Consider the following 21073-nt stretch of genomic DNA (forward strand, 5'->3'; position numbering starts at 1 on the left):
AGGTGTTACAAGGTTATTAAGGACACAGATGAATAGATTGACTGAATTTTTAAATTATGGTGAAAGGCTCATTTCAGCAACAGCCATATTTGTTATACAGGGATTGGTATCTTACATAAAAGCACACCTCTTTTAAAAAATACTGGTAATGTTGATTAAGTTCTTCTTACTACAGTCTTTAAGATTATATAAAATGACACTACACCAGTGGAGTTTCAGAGAACTAAGTGGTCATTCGTTACGTTTCCTTGATTTCTCATCAGTTTTAATAAGTCAGCCTCACAAGATTTTTCTTTTCAAAACAGAGAGCAGCTTAGGACGGAAAGGAACAAATCCTGGAGAAAACCCTTCACAGGACTCCAAGGGGGCTGGATTCATGTGGTGGAGGTAAGGTTTACTGTTAATATGCACAAACAATCAGCATATCAGATAAACACTTAATTTGGTTATTCAGAATTAGCTGAATTGGCCAAGTATGCCTACACAACAAGGAATGTGACTGGTTAATTTTGCTCTCAATGTACAGGAATTAAACATTGAAGATAAAAAATAAATAAACCGACAAAAGTATAAAAAATAAGATTTAGATGTATACAAGCTATTGTTGGTATTATTTCTACAATAAACAAGTCTATGAGTATTGTTAGTGTGGTTGCAAGATTCACAAAGGATGCAAGGATGCTGACTAGACATGATCAGAATATATAAACAGTTGTATTAAAAAATATTTTTTATAAATATTAGCCTGCTTCAAACCATTTTCTTAGTTAAGTTTTTGTCTTCCAGAACCAGATGTGTTTGGATGGCTTTCAGGGCTCCCCTCAAGACCACCGGCCATCAAACTTTAACATCATAGCAGAGAGCCCTGCTCATATCTCTAGTTCAGTGGGTAATCACTGAGAATCAAAGGTAAGAGAAAAACACTGAATGGGTGAAACTTGATTTCTCCCTAACAAAGTGAATCTTTTTTAAATTATGAGTTCACATGGGTTGGGGACCTGATTTGATGTTTTTGGCTAGTGTTTGGCTGAAGTTATTGTAGCATGACTGCCCAGTCTGTTTAAAAGAAAGTGGTAATATACTTCATGCATTAAGTTTTTTCTTTGACAGGGATTGATGTTCTAACAACACACCCCCTTTTACTGGAGTTAAACACATTTTTTCTGTATTAATGTGCTTTAAAATGTGATGCAAAGTTTTATGTGTATTTTTTTCAATCCAGTGAAATATATGAATGGCAGAAAGTCCTAATCAGGGGGGAAATAATGTTCATGCTGGCAAGGACACTCTGAGGCAGACGGAGGACTTTAGCTGTAAAATGAGAGAGGTCAGCTGTGAAATGATCCAAAGCAACTTGTGGATGACAACAGTATTAGCATAACAGTCTGTTTATGTTTAGATTTTTACCTCATTCTAATGAATCAATCCAAAATAAATGTTACATTTAACATTAGAATCAATTAGTCAATCTTTGTATTGCCACTTCATAACTGGAGTGACACTTCACAAAGAGGGCAGGTCTAGACTGTACTCTCTGTTGTGGTTTATTATAAATGTAGAGGATGTACTAAATTAGGTCATGCTGTAACTGCAACACTCAAACGTATGGTTGATATACAAATAATCAGAAATTGTTTAAAGTAGAAAGAAAAAATAGGAGTGGCATGGTGGCAAGTCTCTTCTTTAGAAAAACTGTTTGATCAAGTATTAACATGGCTGTGGACCTACGCTCTACACCTGTAATGAGGGTCAACTAATTTCCCACTTCTAGGGCTCAATAAATGCATCAGTTGTCAAATGTAACTATGACCCCTATCTTAACAGAATATTATACTTCATGTGAAGACAGATAATCTAAATTTAATGTAATTAGCATTTCTTCCTTTTTTACATGTGACTACACTGTAATCACAGATTTCTTTATTGATTTTATGTTTGATTTTAAATGTATGTTTTTTCTTTTTATGTATGATTCATTTCAGGTCTTTCTGAGGGAAAATTTTGAAGGTGTTTATGTTTGAGACCTTTAGGTATAGAAAAGACTTTGTTCGTCTTGCCAGATGTTTAGTATGGATGTACTCTGTTGCAGAAGAGCTGCTGACTTCCCTAAGAGTGGAAGCACATAAGCACACAGAAGTTGTCGTAGTGCTATCTTAAATGAATTTCTCTGAATCAGAGGTAGGAAAAGTATCAGACTGTCGTACTCAAGTAAAAGTACAGTCTACAGTTACTCTGTTTATAGCTTGCTTGAGTAGAAGTAAAAGTACTGGTCTATAAATCTACTCAAGTAAAAGTAAAAAGTAAGTAATTTAAAACTTACTCTAAGTACTGAGTGGCTACTTGTGACACCCACAGGGCTTTCACATTAAAATCTGACCTCTCCTTAATGTGCAACAACAACAACAAAACATGGACCTCCAACTAGGTTGTTTATTATAAGGTTGACCTAACCTAAAGTACAATGCAGGAGCTGTTTAGGGAGGAAATACTGAATCATTCTCTGCTATGTGCATGTACTGACCATCATGTGTTGTGAAAGCTAAACTGGTCATTTTCATGTTGTTGGCAGAAAGCTTGGAACTCCTGGTTGTGGCGTTTAGTGTCATTTTTTTTTTTAACTTAGCACACAATGCTTTTTCAAATGTAATTAAGCAAAATACTTCAATGAAATATACTTCAGTAAGTAAAAGTAGTAATTTTAAGGATATTACTCCTATTTTCATACTATACTATTCTTGTTATGACTATTGCGGTCATGTGGTGATTTCATAATCATCAGTTGTGTTCTCTGTATTTTTTTGGCTGTGTAAAGCACTTTGACTGCTGTCTGTGAAAATTGCTATACAAATAAACTTTACTTAATTACTTTAAAAATGACTCAAAAAAGTACACAAAAAAGCTACTTGGTTACAGTACTGTGTGTAAATGTAATCAGTTACTCTTCACCACTGCTCTGAAATGATCTGATGTATGTTCATACATTTACAGCCAGTCCCTCTGCTGAAAGGCTGACTACCACACAGTGAATCAGTACTATGACAAAAAAAAAAAAAAATAGGACCTGATCGCCTGTTTGTCAACATCAAACTAAGCAATTGTTCAACACCAAACCAATATAAAGAAATTAATAAGAGTTTGATAATTTAACAGTACTTAGACATAAGTAATACAGTTGCAGTTATCCAAAGCTTGATCCAAAAGAGGCAACAGGATGTTGTTAAAGTTCTTTAAAGAGCCTGAGCCTAGTCCAGTTTTCTCTTTTTGATCAAGCTTTGGATGACCATGGTCTGGATAAATGAGATCCTACATAGACATAGTCACAGCATCTTTATTTCCAAATATCAATATATATGTTCTGTGGAGAGTATAAATAACACATTAACCAAATGATGAACACTGGGCTACTGCAAACATTCAGAGTAGACTGTCGTCACTATGATGAGCTTTAGCATTTTTTTGGATCTTTGTCCTGCTCTACAATCAGTTGAGTAGTAGTTTGTGAATCAATGAGCTGATACTGATTCTGTCTTCCAGGTGGGCCTGGCTTCCCTTCCTTTCAGACAGACTTCCATCAGTCTAGAGCCACCATCATCTAACCAAAACAGGTGGGTCTAAGATGATGACTGGCACATGAGTGAATTAAGACATGGGTTCTCAAAGTGCTGCCCACGGGCCAATGGCGGCCCGCAATTGTTAAATGTTTTTGTTAAATGTCTGTTTTTTCCATTTTTGTTCCCCTTCAGAGGCCCTCAGTCTAATGTTGGGTTCCTAAATTGGCCCTCAGCTATCAAAACTTCGAGAACCCCTGGTTTAAGACTTGATAATTGATGCTGATTGGCTGTTTCATTTCTTGACAAAACGGTACCACACATTCACAGAAATGTTGAAGCTTCAATATCCCAGCTCTTTTCTCCATTCTGTCCGTTTCTTATTGCTCAGTGCTGCATCACACATTTTTTTGATCTGACTGGCTGTTGCATTGTCCATCACCATCGGTAATGCACGGTCGGAACAGAGAATCAGCGACAATGTTGGAGCTATGCTCATACCTGGCAGTGCAAGGCTAACCCTACAATAACTTTTCAGTTTCATAATGCAAATGAGTCCAGCCATGTTAGGCCAGTTTAATAATAAACTTCATTTCTATTATTTCTGTGAATTGTGAACCTTTATAACACTACTGTGCTATTTTTCCATCAGTGAAATGGAAGTGTCAATATTTTCTTTGCTTTCATGCAACACTGATGTCACCTCACTGACACGACAGAGGGGACTTTAGCGTACCCCTGCTAAGTTTCCTTTATTATGTCCTTAATGAATAATCAGCCTTATTATGACCATTTCACTTATTATCACCTTGTAAAAACAGTATAACCCACACTTTCACACTTTTAATTTCCTCTAATAATGAGGCTCAGCACACAACATCCAGGCAAAGTCAGTGGAGACACTGAATCAATGTCTAAAAATGGCAGTTCTTGTAATTTTCCTACATGTAAGAGCCAGTCCCTTTAACTCTGTGATTATTGCAAAAAATAATTTAAGTTTAATTTCTGAGAACTCTGTTACTTTCCTCTGAACTAGTCAACAAGTAAACTTGTTTGAAAATGATTTCAGATTTAATAAAAAGCAATCAAGTTTGTATAAGTATGTGTATATAAGCATAAATCTATATAAATTTATATTTGATAAAGGAAATAAAATTGTTAATGAATTTCTAATTCTGATAACAGCAAATTAGTGAATTAGGGAGAAGGGGTGGCATTAATTAAGTGTTTACTTCTTTTTGGATGTAGAAATCAAATAGTTACATGTGACATTTGAAATGCACTGTATTTTTTATTTTTAGTTCTTTTTTTTTGTCTAAGAGCATTATTTGCTTTCATTGTATGACCACTTTGCACTCTGTTTTACACATTCAAAATAAATATCTATCTATGGAGAATTAAAAAAAGTATGCTGACCACCTGTACTTTACATTTATCTGTTGAAGTTTAGACAGCCAATGCTGTTTTGTCTGTTTCTAATCTTGCCTTTACTGTATCCATTAACAGAATAAAATCTGTAAAATTTAACATTGTCACTCTTTGTATTAAGACGCCTGTTAAGAGTCATATATATATACACACACACGTTAATTTCACCCAGCCTGCTCTAAGATGTTTTATCTTGTTATCCTTCACAGATGGAGATTGTTCATGCTGTATCATCCTCTTCACTTTTGATGACAAGAAGAAGAGCTCAGAAGGAAGTGGCAAAAGTTGGGACTGTGAAACAAATTTACAAATTGAGGTCGCATGGTCCAGTGGAATATTTTTCAGACATATGACTTCACTGCATGTCTGAAAGCATCCTGAAAACATCTAGAACTTTAAAAATGCTCGAAAACATGTTAGACTTCCTGTACTTGGAGCTAAATTGTCATTACGGTTTAATGTCTTCCCAAACCCAGACACTCTCTGAAACATTGAAAGTCTTCTACAAAGTTTTGTAGTTCATTGTTGTTATGACATGAGGGCCCTTCTCTTGGGTGTTAGGGCTACAGCTATGGTTACAGCTGGAACTTTAGCACAACATATAACTTTGTTTTAATATCTTCTTTTTCTTAGGTTTGACTTATTTTTGCTAAACGATGATGAGCCATAATTCACATGCTGAATTTTAAATTAACTTTTGACAGTCATCAGAATGTTCTAGTCAGTAGAATTAGGACAATCTGCGTGTCTGAAAGGACTGGATATGTACTGTGCATTTCATGGTGTGATATTAACATGATAAGATGCAATAAAACATAAAACACAAGTTTAACTGTGCAGAATGTTCTTTTAATTTCAGAGAAATGTCCAGAAATACAGTATATGCTACTGAATTACACTGCTCCTGAAAAGATTAAAAAATAAGTCAGAGATGGAAAATAGTGGTTTAAATTAAACAAAAAATATGTGTAAGCAAAGACTGGCAACCCACCGGAGGAAGAAGAAAGAAGAAATGTTGGCAGCTTAGAAAAAATACAGGACGAGATAGATATGCACCTGTTATAGAAGTATTTCTATGTTTTAGCTGCTAAGAATCTATGCACATTTTTTAAACAATTTTTCATACTGTTAAGCATACAGACCACGTATGTGAGGAGTAGTGAGATGATTGATGAAGAAGGAAGAACACATGGGTCTGATGCTCACTTACATCTCCATGTCTTTGAGTTTATCTCTTTCTGTTGACTTTAAGTTTAATGGGAACACTGTACTGGGTGGGGCTGAATACAGCAGGACCTGGATTATTTTAGTAAGATCTCATAGGCCTAATCAGTTGAAACCTACCTGTTTTATCTGTAAGACTGACTTACAAAAGAAAAAGCTTATTACATCATTAATTGTGGGCAAAAATGTAACTTGATTTAAAAAAAGCTTCAGTGAATGAAATTGGGTAAAAATGCCCTAATATATTTTCTTCTGAGATGTGTTAATGGATGAAGGTGAATGTAGTGGAGGGGCTCATGAATGACAATGTATTACAGTAGTAAGTATTTAAGTAGTTTCAGACAATCTGTGCAGGAAAAGTGGAATATGTAGACTTAAGGTAAGTACCCTAACCCTAAACAAAGCCCTACAAGCCATCGTCTAAGCCTAAATCCCCCCCTTGATCAAAAACAAACAAAAGAACATATAAACAAACATGAAAACAAATAAACCAACAAAAGATAAACAAATAAAAAAAAAAATCTAAATTTTATGGAGATGGGTGTTCAAAGCATCCCCTGACACTCCACTTCTTCTCCTGTCCCAAGATTTTTGGAATGTTTAAGTTTTTGACATAGAGCTACAATACATATATCGTTGCAAAGGTCTTATCATGGGGAGAAACATAACAGAAGATGAGGTCTCTACATGACCCCTGCTGTGAGATAATGACCTTTGAACCTTTACCTCAGGGCATTTTTGAAGGCTTATAACTCAACAATAAAAGGGACTACAGACATGAGACCAACTGTAATAGAAAGGTCTTGACCCCAACTATCATGTGGGGTCAATGAACAACAGGGGGCGCTATCAGCAATGTGGAAAACATGGTTAAAAGACACTTTCTCCAATTTAACAGTTATTTTATAAAACAATTCTTACATAGATGTGTTCAGCATCCACGTAAACCCCCACTGGGTCCTGAATTTAGTCCTAGAACCATTCCATAACGGAATAATAGCTAAAAATTTAAATAAACTACAATTCCCTACAGTCGCAGCATGCAGCCTGAACGTAGTCAGCGCCATATTTGTAGTTCTTTTTGGTTTCTAAACTAGGGTACAAAATAGGGTCATGAAACATAACTCCCCTTCAAATATCAATCATTTCATACAGCCGAAATACTATTAATATAACAAGAAGATGATCTATTTCACTCTAAAGTCCTGATATCACTGTTTGTGTCATGATCCAGGTTTTGATTTATTATGTTCTGAGTTTTCCTATGGTTATCCTTTGTGTATTCTGTGATTTCTAGTTTGACTTTGTATTTGGTTTAGTTCTTAGATGTTATCTGTAGCCCTTGTGTTTCCTTTGTTCAGCCTTTAGTGTTTTATATAGTCTTTGTGTTTCTGTGTATTTTGGGCTTTTGTTATTTTCCATGTGTCTAGTTTTTTATTGTATTAAGTTATTCCCTGTGTTCCATGTTTAGGTTTTCCCCTGTGTTTCTTGTGTAGTACTCCATGTATTTCATGTCTAGTTTAATTCCCTGTTTCATGTTAAGTTTCCCTGTGCTTCTTGTTTTGTTTCATGTTTTAGTTTTACTCCCTGTGTTTGAGTTTCCCTCCTTGGTTCTTTGTATCCTCCTGTGTTTTCAGTGTTTCTGTAGTTTAGCTTCTTGTGTCCAGTTTTCAGTCCTTGTGTGTTTCTTGTGCTAGGTTCCATGTTTCCTGTTTTATTTTGTAGTTGCCTTCCCTTGTGTGTGATTCCAGTTTTGCTTCCTGCCTGAGTTTCCCTCCACTTTGATTATCCTTCACCAGTTTCACCTGTGTCTGATTGTCCACACCTGTCTGCCATTGTTAATCAATCCCTGTGTATATAAGCTCTGTGTCTCCCTGTGTCTGTGTCGGTTTATTGCATATGTCTTCCCCGTGCTTGTTACTCCTCGTGCTTCCTCGTGCTCCCAGTGGATTTTGTTTTGTTTTGTTTTATGGACTTTTGAGTTTTGATTCCTAGGGTTTAGTTGTAAGTAGTTCTTTTGTTTGTTAATTAAATCCTTTTGTTTTTATCTGCATTTGGGTCCTCCCTTTTGAGTTTTTTCCTGAACCCCGTGACAGTTTGTCTGAGATTTTGCCGTTTTATCTAAAAACGGCTGTTGGGGGGGGGTCCGCCATTTTTGCAAACCACATCCATAAACAGGGTCATAAAAACGTATTTCTGCTTACTTTATGTAAACATTACTACTTCTGAAATAACATATGACTGACTAAAAACCTTTGAAACTAAAGGTTTAGTCTTATTTCACATATTTTGGCTGTTATTCTCAAATTGCTGTTTGTTTGCTAGCTCTTCTTGTTTTATCATATCAAACGTAATTTTTCACATATTTACTTAATCTATAGAATATTTGTTACAGCTGAAGTTGCAGTTACAGGCTACTTAGAAGCAGCATGTAAAGAAAGGATTGCTTTGTTGATTAATTTAACATATTTCTGATAAAACAAGATGCAAATATGTTGAGATTCTAATAATACGCTAATAATAGAGGGGTTATCCATGCAGAAATCTACTGAAAAATAGGCAAGCATGTCTTAATTGCCAAAAATGCCTCAGTTGATCACATTTATTTCCATAAAACAATTTTAGGATAGTTCTCTTCAATTTTTACTTCTATATAATGTTAAACAACCTCCAATAAAGTATTAAGTATTGATCCAATGGCACCTTGATTAGTTGGATTATAAGTTCTGAGATTAAAAAATACAACAGCAACAATACATCTATAGAAACACTTTATTATACAGAAAGAGCAATCAAAATACAGTTTTTTGTGAGTGTAAATGAAACTATCAGCAACACCATTTAAATTACAAAAAAGGAGTAATCCTGAGATGTTACTGGCAGACTGAATATGTCCTGCAGGACAAAAATAAAGAGCATTATGCATTTTAATATTTCACAACACAAGTCTCACAGCTATGGGTCCTGTAACTTGGAATAAAGGATCAGTTTGACAAAGAGACGTGATTTATAGAAGAACTAAGGTACAGAAATGGTGTATTGTAAATTTATAAACGGGGAAAAAATAGACTTTCATCCTTGTTATTTTTCATATCTCTTAGTATGTCATCTTATAATTTTGTCACTGTTGTAGCTTTTTATAAAGGGTCCCAGGCACAGTTTGTAAAAAATACACCACCATCACTCTAACAGCAAAATTGCAAATCAGACCCAATAAATGGTTAAGTTCAGTCAGTCAGATGATGATGATGATGATCATCATCATATAAGTGTGAGTCCTAGGGGCTGAGACAGGCAGGGACTGTCCAAGGTGATGTCACTTTGAAGGGGACCAACCTCTGGTGGGTGGTAAACATTTATGTAGCAGTATCTAGCCCTTTTTCCACCTGTTCGAGGAGCTGGATGAGAGCAGCTATTCTATCCAGCTGTCTCGTGCCATCAGCAGTAGAGAGCTTGCTACGAAGGGAAGTGGTCCATCACACTTTTCATGACTGACGAGACTGATCGAACAATCGTTTATGTAAAAAAAAATTATGATAGACAAATGTGCAATGTCTGTAGAGATAAAACTCAATTGTGATGTCTTCATGGAATCAAAGGGATAGTGAAGTCAACAGCAGGGCAGAGTCTGGACATAGGTGGTGGTGGTGAGGGATACAGGATGAGATGAGCAGAGGACTTGTGATGAGCTGAACCTGATGTTGATGAAATGGAATTGAGATGGCTGGGGTGTAGGAGAGTTACAGCTTTGACTTCAAATATCTGCAGAAGAGAAGAGAATTTAAAATACAAAATCAGCACCATTAGGCAAATGAAGTTGTGGTAAAATCTGACATGTTTACTTAAAAGTCAATGCCCATAATCAGCTGATCACCATAGCAGGAAGGGAAAGGTAAAAGAGGTAGAGACATGAATAAGCAGTAACTTCATAAATAAATGTGAAACAGTCCCCTGCTTGAACTTCCACTGGGCTTCATTTAGTGATCAGTGCAGCGATAGTTAACTATTGTCACTACAGCATCACTATGATGTAAGACTGTTCTTACAGTCTCAGCAAGGCAGGAGTGCACAGGCCAATAGGGATTACATTATAATAAATAATCTTATTTCTTAAGGAAGACCCTAAGGTGAGGTTGCATCTGCATGGTGCTCTTTCATAAACAGTATCAGCTCTGACAGTCTAACGCCCGTTTCAGACTGGGAGCGTGTTTTGCTGTTTGCGTGTGCCACGCGTCAGCTCCAGCTCCTGCTCCTGCCGGTGCAGCACACAGGGCGCGAGTTTGCTGCGTGTCAGCCGCATTTTCCTGCTCTCAAAGCCCTGTCCTTCCTCATGAGTTTTACCTGAATAAACCCCCCTACATGCTTATTGATTTAGCGTATTGAGGAAGTTTGTCGGGAACTATTCAAAATAAAAGCATTCTGTACAAGTGAACGGAGTTTCTCTAAAGAAATACTAAACCGGGCTTTTACTTTGAAAAAAAAAAAAAAACAGAAAAGCATTCATACGGTGTTTATCTTTCCTGTGATTATATTCTAACAGTGTGGAGACAGAAAGTTTCACTAATAGTTGCTCTTTAGAGAACAACTTTATAAAACAGGCACATTTAAGCTTGTGGCCTTCCTCAGAGTTATCAAGAAACACATTGTTAACATATTCTATGTGCATATTTGCCACAGCGATATAAATATTGCTCTCTATTTATCATTTTCCTGTCTAATATGGTCACCAGCCGCATGCAGTGCATGGAAAAAATAGGCGAGACTTCGAATCTCTGAACTGAAGCTGGCAGTCTGAAAGCCCTGACTTGTTAACATGCAATCAAACTGAAAATCCACGCGTATCGTGGTCAAGACACGCGCATCACGCTCCCAGTCTGAAACAGGCTTGACTGTTGATCTGAAGCAAAAGTCAGAAAACAGACATCCAAGTACATGCATAGGTTAGTGTGTATTATAGTCAGTGTCAAACTCCTGTCATGACTTTAAATACTTCACAGATATTCTTCTTATCTTCTTACAGTTGCTAACTTGTTAGGAGGCTGCTCATGGACCTGATCTAGACAGCATGCAAGGAGAAGAGATGAAGACACTGTCAAAGCTATGATAAAGTACCTGTTCATCCACAAGGCTCACAGGGTGGTATTTTATTTCACAGTGTACATAAAGGAATAAGAATTACATTTACAGTAATCTTATTAACTCCTTTATCTTGTTAACATTTAAGACTTCATAGTGATATTAAACTCATTAATCCATTCAATTCAGATCATTACATGCTGATCTGTTGCTTGTATGGCCATAGTCTTTACTCTTTCTACATCTTCATGTCTAGCTCTGAATCCAATGCTGTACAACAACAACAATTACAGAGGAAAGGCAGCCTTCTGCACTAAAAGTAATTTGTGAATAAAAGCACAAGACCAACTTTAAAATAAATCAGTATAATGGCTTAATTGGTGATTCTCTGCTGAGAGATGAGAGATCTTCTTGTGAAAGAACAGTTATTTTGAAAGCTTAAACCAACCAGCACTAGGAACAAAGACATTTTTACATGAAACATATAACATTTATAAAACATTAAACCACCTTAGTGGAGTGGGCAAACCTTGGTCTGGAGATTTCCTCAGTCTGTCTCCATTCCTTGGACGTACTGTATGTGAGCCAAACACAGGGAACCTCTGGTGCTGGATGATCTGAAATTTAAATAAAGTTTCAGAACGTCACAAACTCAGACAGTAAATTTAGATCACTGTAAAGTGTAGCTAGCCAATATCAGATAAAAACAAGCAGCAAAAATGTTAGCATTTACCATTTCTTATAATCCTTTCCAATTTCTTTCCATTATGCAGCAAAACACAGAACAATGAAGGCCAAGCAGAGTAAATGAGATGTGGCCAAAAATCAGTACGATTATTCTGTATGCTTGGATTGGCACAAAAATTTGTGGGGTGTCCTGTCCTGATTTCTGGTTAGAAGCAATCTAGATACAATAGATGCAATATAGCAAAACATTTGATGGAAGTGTTTAGATAAGCAACAGCCAGTGAACAAATGAGGAACTTTTCTGTTCTTAGAGCAAAATTCTAAAAAGATAAACACAGGTTATTTTACATATGCAGCCCTTATAATGCAGAGAAAACAAATGCAATAATACTATTACTATTTGATGAGAATATTTAATGGTGCTGTGAAAAGATTTTTATATAGATTCAGTCAGTGCTTTAACAGTACAAATCTGAGTAATAAAAACAAATTAAGGCTGCAGCTTAAACTAATTTATGGGCATGTAGTCCAATAATCCAACTGTGAGAAAAGATCCATCAAACTTCTCTTATGGAAGTTATGATCCATAAACTGACATATGAACTACCCCATATGTAAACCAAATGAACAAGCAGCAGTCATGGAGGACATTACTGTTTCAAATACAAGTTTACGCTAGTAAGTTATTTTAAAAAATATTGACAGCTTTACATACCGCTTCATAATCACATGTGCTCTATGAATTATTTAATTGTTCTAATAATATAGAGAGTAAAACAGCTGAGAACAGTCTGTAATCCAGTGCAGGTGTTCATTTTACATCTACAAGAAAAAATTAAATTTTCTGGGAGATCTTTAAATTGACTTACTAAAGCAACTTTCACTGCAGTACACACCCCTCACAGATACCTGACGCCTCACAGACACAGACTTGCTGTCTAAGACTTCTCACCCGTACATGGTTGGAGGCCAGACCTGATTGGGGTGCAGGCTTTTTATTCAGACTCACAAATCTGAACACTAAAGGTACAGGACAACCCTAAAGATAAAAATGAAGAAAAAAGTCATAAGCAAGGAAGTCTACCATATCTACACAAGACAAATGAACATCTTTACATTTTCATACAGGTATTCATTGTTCACAGGACTGGATTATTAACCGGTTAAAGGTAGCAGCAGTGACTGTTTTAACAGTAAAGTGACCTGTACTAACAATTACCTTCAAATCTTTGATATATTTACATTATGAACCTCATGGCTCTCAGGTAAACTGTGACATAACTCCTTGGAGGAAGGCCCATGGCAAGCTTTCTGTAAGAAAGATTGATATCTATACCAACATTTTTGGGCAACAGTCTACAAGACAACAGAGACAGGTATTATGTACAACATCTATAAAAGGATCAAGACTAACGCTATATGTGCAAGCATAATAAGTTAGCTGACAACAAAAAAGTGTTGTTCCTATGTTTTCAACCAAACATTACAATGATTTTGCTTCAGTGCAGCAGTAGAAAAAGCAGATACTGAAACATTTATGTTACAATATCTTACAGTATGTACATGTTTATTTTAGATAGCTAACTTTGAAGCTATAATTCATAAAAAAAATTAAACACTTTCAAAATCCATTCAGTGTTTTTCCCTTACCTTTGATTCTCAGTGATTACCCACTGAACTAGAGATATGAGCAGGGCTCTCTGCTGTGATGTTAAAGTTTGATGGCCGGTGGTCTTGAGGGGAGCCCTGAAAGCCATCCAAACACATCTGGTTCTGGAAGACAAAAACTTAACTAAGAAAATGGTTTGAAGCAGGCTAATATTTATAAAAAATATTTTTTAATACAACTGTTTATATATTCTGATCATGTCTAGTCAGCATCCTTGCATCCTTTGTGAATCTTGCAACCACACTAACAATACTCATAGACTTGTTCATTGTAGAAATAATACCAACAATAGCTTGTATACATCTAAATCTTACTTTTTTATACTTTTGTCGGTTTATTTATTTTTTATCTTCAATGTTTAATTCCTGTACATTGAGAGCAAAACTAACCAGTCACATTCCTTGTTGTGTAGGCATACTTGGCCAGTTCAGCTAATTCTGAATAACCAAATTAAGTGTTTATCTGATATGCTGATTGTTTGTGCATATTAACAGTAAACCTTACCTCCACCACATGAATCAAGCCCCCTTGGAGTCCTGTGAAGGGTTTTCTCCAGGATTTGTTCCTTTTCCGTCCTCAGCTGCTCTCTGTTTTGAAGAGAAAAATCTTGTGAGGCTGACTTGTCAAAACTGATGAGAAATAAAGGAAAAGTAACGAATGACCACTTAGTTCTCTGAAACTCCACTGGTGTAGTGTCATTTTATATAATCTTAAAGACTGTAGTAAGAAGAACTTAATCAACATTACAGTATTTTTAAAAGAGGTGTGCTTTTATGTAAGATACCAATCCCTGTATAACAAATATGGCTGTTGCTGAAATGAGCCTTTCACCATAATTTAAAAATTCAATCATAATCTATTCATCTGTGTCCTTAATAACCTTGTAACATCTTCATAGAGTTTTTGCATAGATGTTTGCCTCTAGCCTAAATGTTCCAAGGTTCTCCTCTTCAGCCATCTTCATGCTCAATTTTAAAATTAAGGATATCAAGAATTCCCAGACTGAAAAAACTGATGATCTTATAGAATTCCTTGATGCAGATTTTGCAGCGGTGGTTTTACGTATATTTGAGGACCTTTAAATGAAATGCAGCGTCCGTCACAATAAAGTGTCCGGGCACACATGGGGGTCCGACCAGTGGACATTTAAACGTTTAATTAGTGGAAAACTAATGGACAGTATTCATGGTCATTAGTAATACTCCACTTTACACTGAGTCTGTATCAACAGAGAGTTTCTTAGCTTGTATTGATAGAAAAACGACCACGCAGGTACTCTTTTTACTCTTTGGGATGATAATAGTGATCTCATTAGCCTGGCTTTTTTCTACTGCCCTGGTACTTAAACCACGCTAGTGAAGCATAGAAAGGCGTTCATGTAAACATTTAAAATAACATGCAGAATCATAACAACCATGATACTTACATGCATGACGCCCTGCAGAGACAGGAAGCTGACGGAGAAGCAGACCTCTGTGCTCCGTTCTCATCGTAACACTCACTGAGAATTATGGGAGGTGATGATTACCGTAGTTACAGTTTAAAGGGAAGCTAAAAATTGCAAATACAGGCCATTTTCCTGGAAAATAAGTCTAAAAATAACACAAGATGACAGGAAAAAAGCGGAGAGAGTTTCAATGAAATCTTACAGTATGAAAAACACATTGACATGTAAAAAAACGATTATAAATTCTGAAATCATAACAATGTATGATCGTATGAAAGCAAAATTAAAAACAAAAGCAACCCGATGAATTATCGTTAATACATACCAAGTTATTACGCTTTATGAGCGGATTAAAAACCCAATATAGCGTCTTTCCTGCTCTTGAAGAAAACGTGAAGTCAGCACGAAAGATGCTGCCTATTCAAATGAATGGGATTTAGTTTCGTGCTGCACAACACGAGAAAAAGCAGAAATTCGTGTCCATGGACACAACTCAATAGATTAAACTTCGTGAGTATTTCACATATTTTTGTGAGACTGGGTTGTACCGTTGTGTACCGGTGTCGGTTCACAGGTACCGGGAATCCATGCCGTACCGGTTCAAAGGTGAAAGGTACCCATCCCTAACCTTCAGGTACAGTGGGGGTCCCTGGTCTCTGACACCTTTATTATGGGGGTTGCGGGCTGAAAAGGTTGAGAACCCCTGCACTAAAGTACTTAAGATCTGTGATCCTAAACGGGTCATTCTGAGGCACTCAGAAAGTCTCTTCAGTTTCTTATGTAATTTTCTCTGTAAACGTTGTGGCCCAGCTAACTCTTCTCTTCTTCATTAATGTCTCTAAACTGACTGATAAATTCGTTGAATTGGGAAGTGAGTAGAATTTTTAAAAAAGTGTCACCAGTTAATCCAACACCAGTTAAGTCTGGGCTTTTATTTCCTTTTCCTGTCTTATTATAATAAAGTAAGGACAAACAGATTGACTCTAAACTGGATCAGGATCCACGTGTTTCTGCAGAAATCAGACAACTGCAGAAAGATGTGAACTCTAAAAGTGAAGGATTCAGCTGAATTCATGCTTCCTGTCTTTTTCCCAGCATTCCTTTCTTCACTTCCTCCCCCCCTTACATGGCTGACGTCAGAGCTGAACCCGAGTCTTTCCCTTAAAACCCCAAGAACCCCCATCCTTTATCCTAATGTCCTCCTGCTGCTCCAGCTCCCTGGAGGCGGGGCTTAAATTACCGCCATTACCACTATCACTGTTCCGCCTTGAAGGCTGCACTCATTTCACCCTCGTCTTGCTCTCTCCGTCTCACCTCTCCTCCTGACGGCTGCTGTAATATCCAACTGTAACTGCATCCAAATGCATTCTGGGCCATGGCGGGATGAAATGAATGTGCTGAATGCTTAGCCCGGCATTAAAGCACCACCATAATGGCGAGGTGTTTTACAAGTCAACTCGTTGTTCCTTCTACCTCTGTGACCCCCTCAGCAAAAGCACAGTCTCACTAATCCTGCCTGAGTCTGGAGCGAACGAACAGCTGTAGCTGATAAGTATAGATCATTTAAGAAAGGTCACTAAGAGCGCTGACCCTCAGTAACAGTCAGAGCTGACCCTCAGTAACAGTCAGAGCTGACCCTCAGTAACAGTCAGAGCTGACCCTCAGTAACAGTCAGAGCTGACCCTCAGTAACAGTCAGAGCTGACCCTCAGTAACACTCAGAGCTGACCCTCAGTAACAGTCAGAGCTGACCCTCAGTAACAGTCAGAGCTGACCCTCAGTAACAGTCAGAGCTGACCCTCAGTAACACTCAGAGCTGACCCTCAGTAACGGTCAGAGCTGACCCTCAGTAACGGTCAGAGCTGACCCTCAGTAACGGTCAGAGCTGACCCTCAGTAACGGTCAGAGCTGACCCTCAGTAACACTCAGAGCTGACCCTCAGTAACGGTCAGAGCTGACCCTCAGTAACGGTCAGAGCTGACCCTCAGTAACACTCAGAGCTGACCCTCAGTAACGGTCAGAGCTGACCCTCAGTAACGGTCAGAGCTGACCCTCAGTAACACTCAGAGCTCAGAACACTCATATTGTGCTACCTTTAAAAAAAAAACTTTTTACCATTTTTTACCTCATTCTTGCCCAGTTTTGCCAGATTTTATTTTATCACTTTAAACCTCTTTTTTACCATTTATGCCATTGTTTGGCCACTTTTTGACCAATTTTTCCACATCAGCCCATTTAACTCTACCAATTTCTTTGTTGCACAATCAACACATGCACGCTCTGGGTGACCCTCAACTTTGCCAAATCAGGAAGCAGTGCCGCCGTGATGCAGTGCAAGCGAGCTGAAATGGATAAAGGACAGAGACTTTTGAATGGCAGGTTCAGCTTTCAGATCATGCCAGATAAAACTGGAAATACGGGTCGAAGTGCGTCCCTTGTCGGTTCAACGCGTATGCTTGCATGCCAGATAAAACTGAAGTGATTCGCTCGTACTGATGACGTGAACTGAGCTACCAGGAGTTCGTAGAGTCTTAGGCCTCGTCCACACGCAGACAAAAACGATATATTGCCGTTTCATTTTGAAAAAGTTTCCCATAAAGACGGGATCATTTTAGGAAATATCCGCGTAAGCAGAGAACCACTGAAAATGATTGAAAACGCTGTAGTATACGTGCCAAGCCTCTATGTGGCGCTGTATTGCTGCCACAGAAATGCACCAAAAGAGAGAAGAAGATCACAGTAAACTGACACGCACTTTCTTCTAGTTGCCCTTCTGGTTGTCCTCCGTGTTGTATGAAGAACATCATGGTGTGTGCGTTTCGCGGTGGAGGTAAAGGAGCATCAGATTTTGCTGTAAAAGCCATAATAAGCTCAGTAACTTTTGCAGCATGAACACAATCCTGTAAACCGCCATTGTTGTTTTGGCTGGACCCACACAGGTGTCTCAAGAGAATTACGCTATGTGTGAAGTAATCGTTTCAAGAAAGATGCAGTCGGCCATCCACACGGACATGAAACGGTAGCTGTTTATGGATGTGTGCACTCTGGGACCCGTTTTCAAAAAGTATTGTTTCCAGTCACCCAAAACGTCATTTCCGCGTGGATGAAACACCGAACGACAGAAAAGGTATGTGCATACTCCTGAATTCGTCTCCATGTGGACGGGGCCTTGAATAGCTCGTACCACTCACTGGCCGAGCGCACCGCCAATGCAGAGAGCCGCCCCCTTAGCCATGCTGTTGTCCTTGTTGGGCTTGGGCTTGGGCGTAGCACAGGAGGAAAAAGGATACTGATTACCCGGGCCTACAGTAGGGAGGGGCCCTTAAGGAGCCTGCAATGAAAAGTGTTTTTTTTTTTTTGGTTTGTTTTTTCTTAGTAACTAGTGTCAATATTAAATCAAAAGTGACTGAATGAATCGGTCAAAAGACTGAAATTTGTATTAGAGTAAAATAAATACTGGGGGTCTCTGCTTCTCCCTTAATAATGTCCAAATGGTTTAGTCCAGCACTGCAAAATAATGGAAGTAAATTCAGTTTAACCATGGTAAAAAGTTGCTTATAAATGGGGAAATTATGCTTCAAATTACATTAAAATACATATATATTTGTAAAACTTACACAACATTTGTTGCCTGGCAAAGGAGGCCTGTGTAATATTCTTTCTAGGGGCCCAAAATCCCTAGCTACACCCTGGGCTTGAGTTTACCATGGTATGCTCTCAGCATGTTTTTGGAGTGTTCAGTATCTCTGAGCTTAGACTAGAGAATTTTCTGGACTTTATCTGTCGTTGTTTTGAGTTGTTGACATGAACAGACACGCATTTTTGTCCACTTGTGTTGATAAGGGTATTTAAATCTAGAGAAATAGTCCAGTATGGTACATTTTGAACAAAAGTGCAATTAATTTGCCATTAATCTTGAGTTAACTGTGAAATTTGTGAGATGAAAAAAAAAAAATTAATTGACAGCCCACTACAGTGCTTAACAAATTTATTAGACCACCTGTCATAAAAACGAAAAAATATAAATATTTTAGATATCTGCCAAAAACTTTTTTAAAACTAAAAACTAAAACTAAAAATGTTTTACCATTTTGAACAGGAATGAGGAATTTCAAACTGGATTCACCCAAATTTGAGCCGGCTCACTGGGCTTCTCTGAGAAGTCAGAAATGAATCAAGCATAACATTCAACCACTAAAACTCATTTTTCTGTTCAGGAATGACAGTAAATAACTATAATTTGACATATTAATCAAGAAATATTAATGCGCTTTAATATTGTTTCAGTTTTTTGTAACTCAGTAAATTTGAAAATTTATGGATAACAATAATAATTCTATTTTAGCATTAAAAATATCATTTGGGTTAAAGAGCTTCTACATATTGGTGTATTAACCATTGCAGAAACATCAAAAATGATTTTGGTAATTACCAATGCTGTTAATTTAGGGCAGCTGTGGCAGAAACCTGACTTTGGTTAGGGTTAGGGTGGTCTAATACATTTGTTAAGCACTGTATACATACATACATATATATATATATATATATATATACACACACACATATACATACATACAGTTGAAACCAGAAGTTTACATACACTATATAAAAAGACACATAAACTTTTTTTTTCTCACCGTCTAAAATTAAATCAGATTAAACTTTTCCTGTTTTTGGTCAATTAGGATTACCAAAATTATTTCTATTTGCTAAATGCCAGAATAATGACAGAGATCATTTTTTAGACATTTTTTTATTATTTTCTTGAGAGTCAGAAGTTTACATACATTTCATTAGTATTTGGTAGCATTGCTTTAAACTGTATGACTTGGGTCAAACGTTTTGGATATGCTTCCACAAGCTTCTCACAATAGTTTGCAGGAATTTTGGCCCATTCCTCCTGGCAGAACTGGTGTAACTGAGCCACACATGCCTTTTCAGCTCTGCCCATAAATTTTCAATGGGATTGAGATCAGGGCTTTGTGAAGGCCACTCCAAAACATTGACTTTGTTATCCTTAAGCCACTTTGTAACCAGTTTGGCAGTATGCTTAGGGTCATTGTCCATCTGGAAAACCCATTTGCGCCCAAGCTTTAACTTCCTGGCTGATGTCTTGAGATGTTGCTTCAGTATTTCCACATAATGTTCTTTCCTCATGATGCCATCTATTTTGTGAAGTGCACCAGTCCCTCCTGCAGCAAAACAACCCCACAACATGATGCTGCCACCCCCATGTTTCACAGTTGGGATGGTGTTCTCAGGCTTGCAAGCTTCCCCCTTTTTTCTCCAAATGTAACGATGGTCATTATGGCCAAAAAGTTAAATTGTAGTTTCGTCAGACCACAGAACATGTCTCCAAAAATTAAGGTCTTTGTCCCTGTGTGCATTTGCAAACTGTAATCTGGCTTTTTCATGTTTCTTTTAGAGTAATGGCTTCTTCCTGGGAGAGTGGCCTTTCAGCCCATGTGGGTACAGGACTCGTTTGACTGTTGATAATGACACACTCTCACCAGCTTCAGCCAGCATCTTCACAAGGTCTTTTGCTTTTGTTCTTGGGTTGAGATGCACTTTTCGGACCAAAGCACGTTCATCTCTGGGACACAGAACCCGTCTCCTTCCTGATGGCTGGACATTCCCATGGTGTTTATACTTGCGTATAATTGTTTGAACAGATGAACGTGGCACCTTCAGGCATCTGGAAATTGCACCCAAGGATGAACCAGACTTGTGCAAGTCCACAATTCTCTTCCTGATATCTTGGCTGATTTCTTTTGATTTTCCCATGATGTTACACAAAGAAGCAGTGTGTTTCAGGTGTGCCTTAAAATACATCCACAGGTGTGCCTCTAATTAACTCAAATGTTGTCAATAAACCTATCAGAGGCTTCCAAAGACATGACATCATCACCTGGGCTTTCCCAAATTGTTTAAAGGCATAGTAATCTTAGTGTATGTAAACTTCTGACTTTAAAGAACGTAATAAAAATTGTCTAAA

General features: G+C 37.5%; 3 long non-coding RNA genes across 4 annotated transcripts; 1 reads left to right on the forward strand and 2 right to left on the reverse strand.

The window, feature by feature from the left end:
* The first annotated feature begins 302 nt into the window (after positions 1-302).
* LOC121514248 lies at positions 303-5791 on the forward strand. Of its 2 annotated transcripts, none has more exons than XR_005992272.1 (4): positions 303-387; positions 787-909; positions 3535-3605; positions 5186-5791. It is a non-coding gene; the product is annotated as an uncharacterized LOC121514248 (long non-coding RNA). The 2 variants fall into 2 exon arrangements; XR_005992273.1 differs by having other exon boundaries at positions 318-387; positions 768-909.
* A 3930-nt stretch (positions 5792-9721) lies between these two features.
* On the reverse strand, positions 9722-12880 carry LOC121514305. Its single transcript, XR_005992275.1, has 3 exons — positions 12833-12880; positions 11806-11893; positions 9722-9962 (listed from the first exon to the last, which is right to left on the reverse strand). It is a non-coding gene; the product is annotated as an uncharacterized LOC121514305 (long non-coding RNA).
* A 40-nt stretch (positions 12881-12920) lies between these two features.
* Positions 12921-14219, reverse strand: LOC121513071. Its single transcript, XR_005992169.1, has 4 exons — positions 14137-14219; positions 13614-13736; positions 13183-13274; positions 12921-13002 (listed from the first exon to the last, which is right to left on the reverse strand). It is a non-coding gene; the product is annotated as an uncharacterized LOC121513071 (long non-coding RNA).
* Positions 14220-21073: the final 6854 nt, after the last annotated feature.

Source organism: Cheilinus undulatus, linkage group 8 (assembly GCF_018320785.1).
Source record: "Cheilinus undulatus linkage group 8, ASM1832078v1, whole genome shotgun sequence".
Lineage (NCBI taxonomy): Eukaryota > Metazoa > Chordata > Actinopteri > Labriformes > Labridae > Cheilinus > Cheilinus undulatus.